The following is a 13,102-nucleotide window of genomic DNA, read 5'->3' as shown; positions in this document are numbered from 1 at the left end:
CAAATATTTTTATATATACGAAAATAACTTAACTATTAATTTAAATATTTTCATAAATATTATTAAAACAAAAATAATATTTATATACCAGAAAAAATACATTGTTGATTCAAATATTTTTATATTCGAGAGCAACTTTACTATTAATAATGTCAAGTATTGTTGATTCAAATATTGTTGATTCAAATATTTTTAATTCAAATATTTCTATAAATAATGTCAAAACAAAAAAAAATACATTATTAATTCAAATATTTTTATATACGAAAAAAATACTATTGTTATAAACGGGCACAACTTTACTACTGATTCAAATATTGAATAAAAAAAAAATTCGATCATTTTTTTCAAATATGTGGCAAAATTAAAGGAGTTTTAAAAATATTGAGTATATATTTTAAAATTATATTCTCTTTTATAGAATCATTATCTTATTTGTAAAAACACTAAAACGACTAATTTATTTAATACAAGTTTCAATAGTTTTATTTTTAATTATTTTATCCATAATATTGTTGATTACATTTCATGTTCTACATGTCTTAAGTTTAATCTTTTTTCAATTTCCAATTTTTATGACAGGCTGCAAACAAATGCGCGTCCAAAATTATATCTCACCCAAAAACGTACCCTGTGCATAGGCACAAGTTTGTTACTAGTTGTTAGTAAAAATAGAAGGCTGGAAAATAGTGAAAACTCAGTTCGTAGTGATTGACTTTTATACAAATATGTCATCAGACGACCAACAATAGCCACTTTGGGAGTCGTTTAATTGACAAACTTGAAAATAAAGTATTATACCACGAAGACATTGTGGCAACAATGGAAGCCAGCATAAAGGGCTTGTATGTCGTGTTTTTTTAGCATTCATGAAGATCCACCTGAGAGCATTTGATTCCCTTATTAAAGAGCCAACATCGATTAAAGAGAAGGATGAGAGTGAAGAATCACAACAGAAAAAGAAGGAAAAAAGAAAATAACCTTTGTAGACTCTTGTGAAATTGGAAGAAGTATGAAAAATGGTCAAGATAGAAACGAGAAGATCTGAAAGTAAAGACTACAAATCTCCCAAAATTTGTGGTCGGCCACCATAAAGAAGCAACCATAGCAGCAACTTTATATCATTCTCCTTAAAATAATTTTAGTTTCATCTTTTAACAAATTAAAATGAAATGGCATAAGCCATACTAAAGCACCTCGTGTTTGAACTTTCATTAATATCACAGTTTGAGTCCTCATGAACAAAACGGAATTCCTTAGGGAGTAACTAGAAATGATCATTAAATCGACAATGAAAGAAATGTGGATGACATTGGTCCCAATAACACATATAGACTTGTGTGCAAAACGAGACAAAGGGTGAAGTAATACGAACCAGCAACGGAAATATTCAACGAGTGGAGGAAGAGGTTTGAAAATAGGGAAAGTGGGATTAAAAGACACCATAACATGATTAGTTTCAAAGAATTTCCAAATGGCTTGGAAAGTTGCACAAAACATCGTAACTTGAGGCTTTATACCAAAAAGAGCACATAAATATCGAAAAGATCGAATGTAACTCCAAGATGATGGAAAATTCATTGAGGGGGCTTTGTGTAACACCCTTCTAAAATACCCCAAAAATTAATTAAATTAACAAACATATATCAGAGTAGATATGCAATTAAGGGTGTCACACAATCACTTCACACCATAATAACTGTCATGCTCTTTATTTAATCAAAATAACATTTGCATAATTCGCAGCGGATAGAAATCAAATCAATCATGCAAAACATGTAACACATTACATGTAAAATGGTTCACAACCAACACTAAAACATTTAAAACATCCCATCCCGATGTTACATCTATCAGAGCACGACCCACTAAGGAGACTATACTAGACTCCAAGCACTAGCTTCTACTCAATCACTGCTCGTTACCTGAAAAATAGTTGTAAGGGTGAGTTCCTCAATCGATATAATAAGCATTATAAATTATCATGTAATGTTAAGTAAGTTAACACATTCAATCACCCTAATCAGATCACACAATCAGTAACGGCAATATCAACTCAATCATACTCAACATAATCACCAAAACAACACGTATAATATTGGAATACATCCATTCATATTATACGCCATACATACATACATTATGCAATGAGACTCCATGCATGCGGTACCGACTATTCGTGAACATATAGTTCAACCTCACCGATCAAATCCAGATACGGCTACCAAGCTCACTAGTCCCACTCATTTGAGACCTAGTGACTCACTCACTAATTCCTCACCATGGGAATTAGCTACCACCCCAAGGGCTATGATATGCACGCTAATCACCTAGCATGCAAACATCAACAACAATCTACAATAATTCACTCACTAATTCCTCACCATGGGAATTAGCTACCACCATAAAGGCCACAATATGCAAGCTAAATCAACTAGCATGCAAACATCAACAACAATCCACAATGGACATATGCTCACACTCTAAGCCATAAAACAGTCCATTCCACATAATACATACACTCACAGCATTATGCATACAATCATACATCATCAACATGTTATCACAAAATCATATCATGTCATGCCAATTAATAATCACAGTATTAGCACACTCTACTAATACCTACACTGCTCAAAACAACGGGAAATGATCCCTACTATATCATACATCAGCTAAATTACATTACTCAGCTGAACAACCAAAACTGCACAACAACAGCTCAGAAAAATCACAATCCTGCCCATACGCGTATTGCCTAGTCCCATACGCGTATGGCCCATCTCCTGACCAATTCCCATACGCGTAACACCATCTCATACGCGTATGCTACGCGTACCACATCCCCATACGCGTACCAACAGAGACCAAAACACGTTCAAAACATCATCTTCCTCATCCATACGCGTATTGCCTAGTGCCATACGCGTACCAGACCATTTCATACGCGTATTGCCTAGTGCCATACGCGTATGACCAGAAACCAGAATTTCCAGATCTGCTATGGGTCTCCCTGCTATGAATTTTCTCAGATCTAACCTTCCACAGTCCAATTTTTTTACACATCGTTCGTTATATCATCTGACACGAATCATACCCTATTCGATTTCACAAACTCTAACACTATTACATCTAATTTCTACGAATTTCCTTCGATTATAATCAAAATTTCGTTTCTCCAAAAGTTCACAATTTCATCATGCATCATTCTAATCAGAGGCAAATCAATGGTTTATCACTACCCATTACATATTATCCCATAATACTCATTAAACGATGATAAACCCCCCTTACCTGAGTTAATCCGGCAAATCTCTGAGCTTCAAGCTTTTCCTCTCTTCAACCCTTGTTCTCTTGCTCTTTGCCCTTTTCCACTTTTCTGTCTCTTTTTCCTTTTCACGTGAAAATAACTCTTTTTACCAAATGGGACCTTTTCTAATTCCAACTTTTATTCCAATAATAATAATAATAATAATAATCCAATAATAATCCAATTATTTAATTAAATTAATAAATATATTATTAACTTAATTTAAATAATTATCTTATTTTTTATCGGGGTGTTACAACTCTCCCCCACTAAAAGAGTTTTCGTCCTCGAAAACATACCTCAAGCGAATAACTCTGGATAAGACTCCTTCATCTGACTCTCCAGTTCCCAAGTCACATTGCCACCTGCTGGTCCTCCCCAAGCTACCTTTACCAAAACAATCTCCTTACCCCGCAACTGCTTTAACTCTCGATCCTCGATCCTCATAGGTGATGTTTCAACAGTCAGGTTATCTCTCACCTGTACATCATCTACTTGGACTACATGCGACGGATCAGGAATGTACCTCCTCAACTGAGACACATGAAAAACCTCATGCAAATTCGCAAGTGACGGCGGTAAAGCGATACGATAGGCTACCTCCCCTATCCTCTCCAAAATCTGATAAGGACCAATAAATCGAGGTGTCAACTTCTTCGACTTCAGAGCTCGACCAACCCCAGTTATCGGAGTAACACGAAGAAACACATGATCTCCCTCTTGAAACTCAAGTGACTTCCTCCTCTTATCGTGATAACTCTTCTGACGACTCTGAGCAATCCTCATCTTCTCCTGAATCATCTTAATCTTTTCCGTAGTTTGTTGAACAATCTCCGGTCCAACCACAGCACTCTCACCGGACTCATACCAACATAAAGGTGTCCGACATCTCCTACCATACAAAGCTTCAAACGGTGCCATACCAATGCTCGAATGAAAACTATTGTTGTAGGTAAACTCAATCAAAGGTAAATAACAATCCCAAGCACCTCCCTTTTCCAAAACACAAGCCCTCAAAAGATCCTCTAGTGACTGAATCGTCCTCTCAGTCTGACCATCAGTCTGCGGATGATATGCAGAACTCAATCTCAGCTTAGTTCCCAAAGCCCTCTGCAAACCTTCCCAGAACTTCGATGTAAATCTAGGATCTCTGTCCGAAACAATACTCGACGGAATACCATGCAAACTTACAATCTTCTCAATGTACAACTCAGCTAATCTCTCTAACGGATAATCCATTCTGATCGGAATGAAATGAGCCGATTTCGTCAATCTATCAACAATCACCCAAATAGCCTCAAAATTCTTACTTGTCCTCGGTAAACCAGAAACAAAATCCATACTGATACTATCCCACTTCCACTCTGGAATAGCCAACGGTTGCATTAGCCCAGACGGCTTCTGATGCTCAATCTTCGACTTCTGACAAGTCAAACAAGAATAAACAAAACTCGCAATTTCTCTTTTCATTCCCGGCCACCAAAATAACTTTTTCAAATCATGATACATCTTCGTAGCTCCAGGATGAATACTCAGGCCACTACGATGTCCTTCCTCAAGAATACTCTTCTTAAGTTCCGTAACGTCCGGAATGCACACCCGATTACCAAATTTCAAAACACCATTCTCATCAACTCTGAATTCACCACCTTGACCTTGATTCACTAGAGTCAACTTATCAACCAAAAGCACATCGGATTTCTGACCCTCTCTAATCCTCTCCAGAATACCACTCGTTAACTTCAACATTCCCAATTTAACACTATTGGGAGTACTCTCACACACCAAACTCAAGTCTCTAAACTGCTCAATTAAATCCAATTCCTTAACCATTAACATAGACATATGCAATGACTTCTGACTCAATGCATCAGCCACTACGTTTGCTTTACCCGGATGGTAATTCAAACCAAAGTCATAATCCTTCAGAAACTCTAACCATCTTCTCTGTCTCATATTCAGCTCTTTCTGATCAAACAAATACTTTAAACTTTTATGATCACTGAAAACCTCAAATCTTGACCCGTACAAGTAATGCCTCCATAACTTCAGAACAAATACCACAGCTGCCAACTCTAAATCGTGTATCGGATAGTTCTTCTCATGAACCCTCAGTTGTCTCGAAGCATAAGCTATAACCTGCTTATTCTGCATCAATACACCACCCAAACCCAACAATGAAGCATCACAGTAAACCTCAAATGATTCCGACGAACTCGGTAATATCAGAATAGGAGCAGTAGTTAACCTTCTCTTCAACTCTTGGAAACCTTCTTCACATTTTGAGTCCCAGACAAACGCTTGCCCCTTTCTAGTCAACATCGTCAACGGTAACGCCAACTTAGAGAATCCCTCAATGAACTTCCTATAATAACCTGCAAGTCCAAGAAAACTCCTTATCTCAGAAACTGACTTCGGAGCTTCCCACTTAGATACCGCTTCTATCTTAGAAGGATCAACAGCAACACCACCTCTTGAAATCACATGACCAAGAAAACTAACCTCTTCTAACCAAAATTCACACTTAGACAGTTTAGCAAATAACTTCTTTTCTCGTAGAACTCCTAGAACCACTCTCAAATGTTCAGCATGCTCTTCTTCAGATTTCGAATACACCAAAATATCGTCAATAAACACCACAACAAACTTGTCTAGGTACGGATGGAAAATCCTATTCATATACTCCATAAATACCCCAGGCGCATTAGTCACACCAAAAGGCATTACAGAATACTCATAATGTCCATACCTTGTTCTGAAAGCAGTCTTCTGAATATCCTCAATTTTCACACGTATCTGATGATATCCCGATCTCAAATCTATCTTGCTGAACACACTCGCACCAACCAACTGATCCATCAAATCATCAATCCTCGGCAAAGGATACCGATTCTTGATCGTCACTTTATTCAGTTGCCTGTAGTCCACACACAACCTCATAGTACCTTCTTTCTTCTTAACCAATAACACTGGTGCACCCCACGGTGACACACTCGGACGAATAAATTTCTTATCCAACAGATCTTCCAACTGACTCTTCAATTCAGTTAACTCAACAACAGACATACGGTACGGAGCCATCGATATCGGTCTAGTACCAGGTACCAAATCAATCGAGAACTCAACTTCACGCTCTGGCGGTAATTCATTCACTTCTTCAGGAAACACATCAGGAAAATCACACACCACGGCTAGATCGCAAATCACCAGTTTATCTTTAGCCTCCAAAGTCGCTAACAGCATAAACAACTCTGCCCCATCTGCTACTTCCTCATTCACCTGCCTGGCTGATAGAAATAAACTCTTTCCTTCCTCAATCTCAGGAAAGATCACAGTCTTATCAAAACAGTTGATATAGACTCGGTTCGACACCAACCAGTTCATACCCAGGATAACATCAATCTGCACTAGTGGAAGACACACTAGGTCCATCCCAAAGTCTCTACCAAAAATACTCAAAGGACAATTTAAACAAACTGAAGTAGTAGTCACTGAACCCTTCGCAGGAGTATCAATCACCATACTACCATACATCTCAGATATCTCTAACTTAAGTTTCACAGCACAATCCGAAGATATAAAGGAATGAGTCGCACCGGTGTCAATAATAGCTACAAGAGGAAAGCCATTAATATAACACGTACCTCGGATCAAACGATCATCTGCAGAAGTCTCAGAACCTGATAAAGCAAAGACCTTGCCTCCCGACTGGTTCTCCTTCTTTGGCTTAGGACACTGTGGACTGATATGACCCACCTCTCCACAGATGAAACAAGTCACAGCCTTCAACCGGCACTCTGCAGCCAAGTGACCACCTTTTCCACACTTAAAACACTTCTTCTCATTACTGGTACACTCATGGATACGATGTCCAGCCTGACCACATCTGAAACACTTAGCAGGAGCACTGGAGTCTCCCCCGCTAGGCCTCTTCATCCCACTCTGTCTCTGGAAACCTCTGCCAGCTGCATACGGTTTCCCACGATCATTCTGATTCTTGCCTTTCCTATCAACCCTCTGCTGATAGCTCTCCGCTCTGGCTTTGGAATCCTATTCAAAAATCCTGCAACAGTCAACCAAGTCAGAAAACACTCTAATCCGCTGATATCCAATAGCCTGCTTGATCTCGGGACGTAACCCGTTCTCAAACTTCACACACTTTGAAAATTCTCCAGTAGCCTCGTTATAGGGAGTGTAATACTTTGACAGCTCTGTGAACTTAGCAGCATACTCAGTAACAGACCGGTTGCCCTGCTTCAGTTCTAAGAACTCTATCTCTTTCTTTCCTCTGACATCCTCTGGAAAGTACTTCCTCAGGAATCTCTCTCTGAACACCGCCCAAGTGATCTCAGCATTCCCAGCAGTTTCCAACTCAGTGCGGGTAGCAACCCACCAATCATCTGCTTCTTCTGACAGCATATGCGTACCGAACCTGACCTTCTGGTTATCGGCACACTCAGTCACTCGGAAGATCCTCTCGATCTCCTTCAACCACTTTTGAGCACCATCTGGGTCGTATGCTCCCTTGAACATTGGAGGATTGTTCTTCTGGAACTCACTCAGTTGACGAGCAGCTCCCATTCCCACAACATTCGGATTCCCTCCAAGTACTCCAGCTAGCATACCCAGAGCCTCAGCAATCGCAGCATCGTCTCTACCTCTTCCAGCCATCTCTATTCTGAAAACCCAACAAGCTAAAACAATAAGTACTGATAGGGTTACACAACACCTATCCCGTACAGGGGAACAGAATAATTACGACTCGACTCGACCGACTATGCTCTGATACCACTAATGTAACACCCTTCTAAAATACCCCAAAAATTAATTAAATTAACAAACATATATCAGAGTAGATATGCAATTAAGGGTGTCACACAATCACTTCACACCATAATAACTGTCATGCTCTTTATTTAATCAAAATAACATTTGCATAATTCGCAGCGGATAGAAATCAAATCAATCATGCAAAACATGTAACACATTACATGTAAAATGGTTCACAACCAACACTAAAACATTTAAAACATCCCATCCCGATGTTACATCTATCAGAGCACGACCCACTAAGGAGACTATACTAGACTCCAAGCACTAGCTTCTACTCAATCACTGCTCGTTACCTGAAAAATAGTTGTAAGGGTGAGTTCCTCAATCGATATAATAAGCATTATAAATTATCATGTAATGTTAAGTAAGTTAACACATTCAATCACCCTAATCAGATCACACAATCAGTAACGGCAATATCAACTCAATCATACTCAACATAATCACCAAAACAACACGTATAATATTGGAATACATCCATTCATATTATACGCCATACATACATACATTATGCAATGAGACTCCATGCATGCGGTACCGACTATTCGTGAACATATAGTTCAACCTCACCGATCAAATCCAGATACGGCTACCAAGCTCACTAGTCCCACTCATTTGAGACCTAGTGACTCACTCACTAATTCCTCACCATGGGAATTAGCTACCACCCCAAGGGCTATGATATGCACGCTAATCACCTAGCATGCAAACATCAACAACAATCTACAATAATTCACTCACTAATTCCTCACCATGGGAATTAGCTACCACCATAAAGGCCACAATATGCAAGCTAAATCAACTAGCATGCAAACATCAACAACAATCCACAATGGACATATGCTCACACTCTAAGCCATAAAACAGTCCATTCCACATAATACATACACTCACAGCATTATGCATACAATCATACATCATCAACATGTTATCACAAAATCATATCATGTCATGCCAATTAATAATCACAGTATTAGCACACTCTACTAATACCTACACTGCTCAAAACAACGGGAAATGATCCCTACTATATCATACATCAGCTAAATTACATTACTCAGCTGAACAACCAAAACTGCACAACAACAGCTCAGAAAAATCACAATCCTGCCCATACGCGTATTGCCTAGTCCCATACGCGTATGGCCCATCTCCTGACCAATTCCCATACGCGTAACACCATCTCATACGCGTATGCTACGCGTACCACATCCCCATACGCGTACCAACAGAGACCAAAACACGTTCAAAACATCATCTTCCTCATCCATACGCGTATTGCCTAGTGCCATACGCGTATTGCCTAGTGCCATACGCGTATGACCAGAAACCAGAATTTCCAGATCTGCTATGGGTCTCCCTGCTATGAATTTTCTCAGATCTAACCTTCCACAGTCCAATTTTTTTACACATCGTTCGTTATATCATCTGACACGAATCATACCCTATTCGATTTCACAAACTCTAACACTATTACATCTAATTTCTACGAATTTCCTTCGATTATAATCAAAATTTCGTTTCTCCAAAAGTTCACAATTTCATCATGCATCATTCTAATCAGAGGCAAATCAATGGTTTATCACTACCCATTACATATTATCCCATAATACCCATTAAACGATGATAAACCCCCCTTACCTGAGTTAATCCGGCAAATCTCTGAGCTTCAAGCTTTTCCTCTCTTCAACCCTTGTTCTCTTGCTCTTTGCCCTTTTCCACTTTTCTGTCTCTTTTTCCTTTTCACGTGAAAATAACTCTTTTTACCAAATGGGACCTTTTCTAATTCCAACTTTTATTCCAATAATAATAATAATAATAATAATAATCCAATAATAATCCAATTATTTAATTAAATTAATAAATATATTATTAACTTAATTTAAATAATTATCTTATTTTTTATCGGGGTGTTACACTTTGAATCAGATCATGGCATCTCTTTTGAGGGTTAGTACGAAGAGTTTGCATTTCGCCGCACTCATGGCCTTGTGGTAATCAAGTAGTACCTATGTGCGTTACGTGATCATCGAGATCTCTAGTCCCATCGTAGTTATCCATCTTTGGGGACTTCTCCAAAGACTTGGGAATTTTGCAGTAAATATTGTGTTCAGTGAACAAATTCCTTCTTCAGTGGACGAATGTGTGATCAGTAGTATTGTGCTTGTTTCCCCTTTGAGAACAGTGAGAGGAAGATCTCTTTGGATAATATTTTCAAGTGTTGTGTTGTTGCTATCTCTTCCTCTAGAGTCGTGGGGAGGAGAATTGTGACCACGTTGATGACAGTATTAGCTTATTGGGAACTCTTGCACTCTTGCTTTTTATGACTCAGTGTTGACGGGATTGTCCCTCATAGTGGCTCTGGAATGGCCATGTTGCAACACCTCTAGTTGAGTTACGACCTGGGTAAGAATTTCATGTTAGTTATCTTCGACGTAGAGAAGTCTCATGTTTTGCAGTTGTAACAGGCTGGAGATGTTTAACATAATTTGCTTTGTATTTAGTGCTCCGAATGATGCTTGAAGTTGTTGAAGATCGTGCAATGGTGATGGAACCGAAGATTGAGGAGGAGGAAGTTGATGTTGTAGTAAAGGAAGCAAACATTGAGGAGGAGAAATATGATGTTGTAATGAAGGAATTAGAAGACACTCTTCAACAATCGATTGAGAAGTCGCAATCTGATGTGGGATCGAGATTAGTTGAGGAATTGTAATTGAGGCTTGTGGATCTTGATGATAAAGAGGTTCTTCAATCGTGAGAGTGATAACTGGTAATGTGTTATCTTAGAGGATTTAAATTGTTAATCAGACATCGAGAATGGTGTTGTAGTGACAAGTTGCTTTAGAACGAGCACAATATAGAAGATTAAAAAAATTGATGAAAAGCTCGTGAGAAACAAATGTCGATTGATACCATAGACGACACCATTATTATATACTATAGAAGATAATAAATGAGTAGTCGAAGATTAGCAATGTGGAAAGGCTTTTGGTACAGTGGTTGCGGCCTCCAGTGATCAAAGAGGAGAATACCTGCAAGGTTAGCACTCTGACGCTCAAGTTAGTATTTGAGAGAGATGGAACTGTTGCAAATGTAAATGAGTGAATACCTGGACGTGACTCATTGTCACACTTATATTGGAGAGACGGTTAGAGTCGTTCTCAATTGATTTGACATGGGACACAAAGAACTATCAAAATCGTCAAGACTATTAGGTGCATATCAAAATGGTGAGGGATGTCGTGCTCTTACATGATGTTCCAGAGTAGAGGTTCACTGGTATGTCAATTAGTTGAGTGTATTAACCAGATTGGATCGTCGGATTGGACCGGTCTTATTAGACCTTTGCCTAGCCTAAAACACGATATGTTTAAGACTATTTTAAATTTATATAAAAACATGTTGTATCAACCAATCTAATGGATAGTATATTTCATAATATTACTAGAGAAATTCATAAGAAAAAAACTTCGGAAATCATTTGCATGTGTGATACGTCTCGTGACTGTATATAGAATATAGTCTATCGAGTACTTGACTGGAAGTGCACAGTCCAGTCGTTTTAGTTTTAAAAGATATCGAACCCACAGGGACCGATGATCAAACTAATGTTACTGACGTTACTATGTTTATCTAAGGGAATGATTTTTAGAAGTTTGGTTGAAGAAAATTAAATCTAAGGGAAGTTGAGTTTTAAGAAAATATTAATAGGAGGATATCAGTATGCAACGCATTAATCGTCGGGGATTCGATAAGTCATTAGTATATGGTTTAAGTACCAAATATCTTTCAGTAGAAAATACTTATTTAAAAGGCTTTATCTCACACTCTCGTGATTGTTGATTCGGACTATACCTTTAAGTCAGAATGTATGCTTTCGTTGTCCCATTTGAAGTTAAAAATACTTTTTGAAAATAGATAAGTTCTAATTGCTTTTAAAGTGCTCTGCTGTTTTTAAAATCAATGTCTAGTTTTTACTATCCAGTTCGACCCTCACGCTCTCGCGATTGTCGGTTCTCACCTTAGTTAATTTCTCACTCTCGTGGCAAAATCGTATTAAATAGCTTCTCACTCTTGTGACAAAGTTAATTAAATTTAAATTAAAAACCACAGCCAAAAAGATTGTTTGAGACAAGAAGTTTTTCACCGATTATTATTAAATCCCGTCTAATTAAATTGTTACATACCGATACCGGTAGTTTAACCAGACATGTTAAACAACGCAACCACAGACGAACATAAACAGATCAATAATAATATAGACATGATTCTAATAATAATAAAGCAATAACAATTGAATAAAAACCTGGAAATTGGATTAATAGAATACGCCGAATCTTGAAGTACTTGAGCAGTCCTCCACAGGTTGGTAGGATGCTGCCTCTTCGAAATAATTGCTTAAACTAAATTAAATAAATTGCAGTAGTTCCCCTGTGTAGGAAACTACTACTTTGGCTAAATGAAAAACGGAAAGGGAAAGGGAAAATGGAAACTCTAAACGGAACGGTAACTAGATTGCGGTAAAGGAAACAATGTTGCTTGAAGAAAAATAATACTAGAAAGCAGAATTGTTGTAGAAAATAAATTGCAGAGAAAAATTAAGCGTTCCTCAGGTTTCCAACTTATGTCCTTTTATATCTGCCATTTGGTCATGGCAGTTGAGAGAAACAAGGATGAATTGGTTGAGTGAGAAATCCACGGGAAAGTGGTTGTGGAACGAGAATTTAGGCACGTTGGCTCACTTCTGTTGACTGTTTCAAGGCGCTGATTTTGGCCGCGTGACGTCCGTCATGGTTTTCTATTTTTCTGTTGCTTTCTCTTCTGCTTCTTCTTCTTTTCCTTCCTTTTCTACACTTTGCTCATTTAGGCATGAGGATTGAAATACCTGCAAAAATAACTCGAACACTTGCGGAATAATCGGAATATAAATGAAAGTGGTACGATTTTTTAGTGTAAATC

The sequence above is a fragment of the Lathyrus oleraceus genome, chromosome 2 (assembly GCF_024323335.1).
Source record: "Lathyrus oleraceus cultivar Zhongwan6 chromosome 2, CAAS_Psat_ZW6_1.0, whole genome shotgun sequence".
Taxonomy (NCBI): domain Eukaryota; kingdom Viridiplantae; phylum Streptophyta; class Magnoliopsida; order Fabales; family Fabaceae; genus Lathyrus; species Lathyrus oleraceus.
Note: the sequence above shows the minus strand (reverse complement) of the source record.